This window comes from Propithecus coquereli, unplaced genomic scaffold (genome assembly GCF_000956105.1).
Source record: "Propithecus coquereli isolate 6110/MARCELLA unplaced genomic scaffold, Pcoq_1.0 Scaffold7, whole genome shotgun sequence".
Taxonomy (NCBI): domain Eukaryota; kingdom Metazoa; phylum Chordata; class Mammalia; order Primates; family Indriidae; genus Propithecus; species Propithecus coquereli.
In genome coordinates, this window is record NW_012153062.1 from 19861801 (window position 1) to 19867800 (window position 6000).

A 6000-nucleotide genomic window follows, 5' to 3' on the forward strand; every position below is an offset into this window, starting at 1 on the left:
GTTTTAGGAATATGTGCATTAATTGAGACTTTTACAAGATGGTAATTTGAAATGAGTAGACTTAATAGATTGAAGGTCTATTTGTCATAAACTGTCCACTCCCTCCCCTCCCCGCACCCAGAAGTTATTATTAACCTAGAGGAACAGAAGCGGAGGTGGTGGCAGAGAAGGAAGTAGAATTAGAGTACTTGATTAATTTTCTTTAAGGACACTCTTTGTGCCCAAAACCAAGACAGATGAAAGGAATAATTGTGGGTTTTGTGTCTGAGCAGAACTGAAGTTCAAATAAGACTATTTTTGTGATTTTTGGAGCAATACTGGACACTCCAAACAATGCCAATAAGTGCCAAGATGCCTGTTGACATGCTCAAACTCCAAAATCATTGACTACTAGTAAGTCCTAACAGAGAATCCTTGAAGGTCTGATGTGTATGATTTTTGAGTTATCTGTTAACTATAGGAAATAGATATAGTTTACTGTTATATTTCTTCTGGGTCAAATAACCACTTGATTTCCATTATCTCTGTACCAATAGAAAGCCAGCATCAGTATCAGTGTTGTCTCTGAGATTAATAGTTTTATAAATATTCAATACATATTTAATTATACAAGATAACTGAATTTGTATGTATCTTTTATGATATTGATATTTACATCATACAATTAAATATTGTGATTATTAATTCTTTAGCACTTAATAAAAGCATTTAAGGTGCCATTCTTGGGAGTGAAACACATAGGGTTCCTACATTTTTTTTTTCTTAGCAACACAGCCAGCTTCAACTTGTTTTCCAATATCACAGTAATTTAACAGCTTACCTGGCAGCTAGACATTGGCTAGAGCTACAAGGAAAGTGAGATCCGCAGTCTTTTTAGTGAAAGTTATTAATAAAATGCTGCACTGGCATCTCAGAATGGTTTTTCAGCAGCCATTCATGTAACCTCAGCAGTATGCCTGTGACCAATTTAGCTATTTGCTATATTTACACACAATCTGGAGCCTATGGAATTTTCCATACAGGGCCAACAATTTAATCTTTTGCTAATGGCTCACCTTACACATGGGTGTTAATCAGCACTATATAAAGTTTTTCTGTTGCATAAATAATAATCATTTCAAGTCTTACCTAGTTTTAAATAAGTATAGCATAATCATGGAGGATGCAAACCAAACAGAGGGATCTTTGAATGTCAAGGTACTCCTTTTTCCATATGTCCAGCATAACCTTTTTTGGATGATCTTTTAGAATGACTTGTACAACACTAAATTCACAAAATAGGTATTTTATGATATCAAAATGTTGTTCATCAATCCACTGCTAAAAGAGATCCTAAAAACAAAGTTAGATGGGAAGGCATTGGATGTGGCCAACTCTTAGTATATTAAGATGCTTCCAAACAAAAAACTACCCAGAACATCTTAAAACACAATAGTTCCAAATGTATACATTTATTCTGTCCCCAGATTTTTTGGCTGTTTGTTAAACATACTCTTGGATGGGTGTTTTATTTATCAGAGCATGTAGGCCTTATGAAAAGGCTATTTATTGAACTTTGTATGTTGAATTACTTATTTATTACCACATAACCATTTAACCTCAAAACTTAGTGGCTTAAACAACAACATTTACAGCCTATTCTCATTATTCTCAATTGTTATTTTCAACAAAATCATGGCATTCACTGAGTTAATGAATACCGAACCATTGCTCCTAAGAGAATACGGGCTTAGGTTCCTGCAAGCCTCTAGTCACAATATTTTCATCAATCAATCAATACATAACTTTATTTCATGTGTGTTTCTTTTTAAAGACTCCTTATTTAACACACATTGTTAATGCATTAACATTAAACTCACAGCCAATAGTACTGTAACTGACACCTGAATGAAACTTATCTAACATATGTATTTTCTCCATATGGCACATCACAGTCTTCTTGCACTTAGGAACACTAGACAGCACTTTGGCATTATGTTTTGGGTCATTTCAAACAGTGAAATCATCAACAAAAAGCACAAAAATGCAGAAAATGTGGTACCACATAGACCAAGAAAGGAACACTTTATTTACAGTATGAGAGCTGATACCAGATGAAAAAACATTACCTTGTTTGACCTCAGGTGGGAATGTGCACATCAGATCACTCAAATTTTTCACTGCTCTGTACATGTCTGTGGATGGCTGCAAACATGCCATGGGTATTGATTTGGGGATTAAAAATACACATTATATATTTGCAAATACAGAGTCCACGATTAATGAGGATCAACTGTATTATTGCATAGTCTCTGCAGGGGAGAAATCTGGAAGTAGCTTTGCTAACTTTCACTTGCTCTCCTGAACTGAGTTTACATAATACTTCCTCCCTAAGGAGTCTTTCCTAATTAAGATACGAGTTAAGTACTCCTTTTTATGTTCTTTGTGTCTACTTTTATCATATCACTTATTATACTGCCACATAATGTGATAATAACTTGTCTTTCTTAACACTCAGTTGTAAGCCCCTCCAGGGCAGAAACTGTATCTTATTCATTATTTTATTTCCAGCACCTTGCAAAAGGGTTAGCTCAAAAAGAGCTCTCAATAATTCTTGAATGGCTCAATAAATTAATCTAGTTTTAAGAAACAGTGCAGTTAATGTCAACATAGGAATACCCCAGTACTTCTCAATTGTAAAGAAATATTGCGTATTTTATTTTTCAGTTATCAGTGGAACTAACCCACTATGCTTCTTTAAATGCTAGCTCTGACATCTGTTATTTGCACCAAGAAATTTAGAAATATTGTTTGGTTATTAATGGAGAGAAATAACTAGAAAAGAAAAAAGTTGATGAAATAGCAAAAGCATCATTATCAATTTCAAATTGGAAAAATTTTGAGCTGCAAAAAAAATTTTCAAGTTACTACCAAAGACTGTGAAGGGCTTTTGCCATTATTTCAAGCTAACAAATTAGCCTGCTGTTGTTTCATGGAGAGAGAACACAAATTAACAGCAACAGGAATAAAAAGGGGGAAATCATTAGAAATAACATAGCAATTAAAATGATTAGATGGGAATATTTTGAACAACTTTATGCCAATGAATTTGACAACTTAAATGAAATGGAGAATTATCTAACTCACACAAAAAGAAATAGAAAATATGTAAAAATACCCACAGCTATTAAAGAAATTAGTATCAGCTTTTTCCCACAAAGAACTTCAGGTCCAGAGGGATTCACTGTTGAATTCTGCCAACAATTTAAGGAAAAAAATGATATCTATAATACATAAACTTTCAGGAATTAGTGGAAGAGAGAATACTTTTCAACACAATACATAAGACCAGAAAAACCATGATACCAAATTATGGTGAAAATATTATAATAAAAAATTGCAGGCAAATATTCCTCATAAAACAGATGTAAAAATCCATAATAAAATGTTAATCAATCCAATTCATCCACATTTAAAAAGAGTAATATGCCATTACCAAATGTAATTTATCCCAGACATTTAGTTTGGTTTATTGTTCAAAAATCAATGTAACAGTTATGTACATCAGCAAGATGGTGGAATAAAAGGTCACCCACCTCTATCCTGCAACAATAAGTATTCTGCCCCCATCCACAGGCAGAAATCTCTTTGTGAAGTCTTGGGATTTAAGTATGAAGATATATAAGATATTTTATGTAAGTCTCATGATAACCACAAAGAAAAAACAAAAAACTTCTAGTAGATATACAAAAGGGAAAGAGAAAGGAATAAAAGCATACCACCACAAAAATACAACAAATTTTAAAGCCAGCAAGATTAAAAGAGACAAAGAACAATAAAATGATCAATAAAAAATTAACAGAATGGCAGTACTAAGTGCTTATCTGACAATAATTACCTTGAATATAAATTAATTAAATTCTCCAATCAAAAGACATAGAGTGACTGAATGGATAAAAAACAATATCCAACAATGTGCTGCCTGTAAAAGACTCACTTTAGCCTTAAGACCACACAACATTGACCACGAATGAAGGGATGGAAAAAATTATTCCAAGCAAATGGTGACCAAAAATAGCAAGGGTGGCTATACTTATATCAGACAAAATATTTTAAGTTGAAAAAGTGATCTAAAAAGATTGTTACATTACCACAAAGGAGTAAATTTATCCAGAGGAACAATTTTAAATATAGATAAGCACCCAACATTGGAGCACCTAAATACATAAAGCAAATATTACTAGATCTGAAGGATGAGATAGACTACAATACAATAATAATAGGGGACCTTAGTACTCCACTTTTAACAATAGACAGATCATCCAGACAAAATAAATGAGGGAACAGTGCACTTGGTCAACACTTTAGACTAGACGGACCTAACAGATCAGACATACATAGAACATTTCATCCAAAAGCACCGTAATACACATTCTTCTCAAGTGTACACAGAACATTCTCCAGGATAGATTATATGTTATGCCACAAAACAAGTCTTAACAAATATAAGAAGATTTTAATCATATAAGGAACTTAAAATTATACCTCAAAAAATTAGAAAAAGAAGAACAAACTAAGCCCAAAAATCAGTAGAAGGAAGGAAATAAAAAGGATCAGAAATAAATGTAATAGAGACTAGAAAGACAATAGAAATAATCAATGTCACTGAGTTGTTTCTTTAAAAAGGTTAACAAAATCAACAAATCTTTAGCCAGATTAAGAAAAAAAAGAGAATATTCAAATAATAAATTCAGAAATATTTGAATTTTCTAAGGAGATACTACCACTGATACCACAGACATACAAAGGTCCATAGGAGACTACAATGAACAATTGTACTTCAACTAGGGGATAACCTATAAGAAATTAATAAATACCTGGAAATATACAATCTACTTAGACTGAATCAAGAAGAAATAGAAAATCTAAACAGACCAATGATAAGTAAAGAGATGGAATCAATGATTTAAAAAAAATAAACTCACATAAAGAAAATCTCAGGACAAAATGGCTTCACAATGAAATTCTACCAAACATTTAAAGAAGAACTAATACCCCTTCTTCTCAAGCTCTTCCAAAAAATTAAAGAAGGAATACTTCTAAATTCAATTTATTAATCTAGCAACATCCTGATTCCAAAACCAGACAAGGATACTATAAGAAAAGAAAACTATAGGCCAATGTCCCTAATGAACATAGGTGCAAAAATCCCTAACAAAATACTAGCAAACTGAATTCAACAGCACATAAAAAGGAACATCCACCATGATCAAGTGGGATTTATCCCTTGGATGCAAGGATAGTTCAACATACATAAATCAATAAATGCAATAAACCATTTTAACAGAATGAAGGATAAAAACCACATGATCATCTCAATAGGTGCAGAAGATGCATCTGACAAAATTTAACATCCTTTCATGATAATAACTCACAATAAATTCAGCATAGAAGGAATGTACTTCAACACAATAAAGACCATATTTGAAAAGCCCACAGCTAACATTATGCTCAGTGGTGAAAAGTTGGAAGTCTTTCCTTTAAAATCAGAAAGAAGACAAGGATGGACATTATTATGACTTCTATTTAACATAATCCTGGAAGTTCTAGACAGAGCAATTAGACAAGAAAAAGAAATGAAAGGCATCCAAATAGGAGAGAAAGAAATGAAATTGTATCTGTTTCCTGATGACATGTTCTTATAGAGAGAAAACCCTAACAGTCCACCAAATACTATTTGAACTGATAAACAAATTCAATAAAGTTGCAAGGTACAAAATCAACAAACAAAAATCAGTTGTGTTTCTTTTCACTAACAATGAACTATCTGAAGAGAAAACTAAAAAATCAATTCCATTCATAATGGCATAAATAAATCAATCAGTCAATCAATAAATAAAATACATAGGAGTAAATTTAACCAAGAAGGTGAAAGATCTATATACTGAAAATTATTTTAAACATGGAAAGGTATCCTTTGTTCATGGATAGGAAGAATTATAACATTTCTATAATACCCAA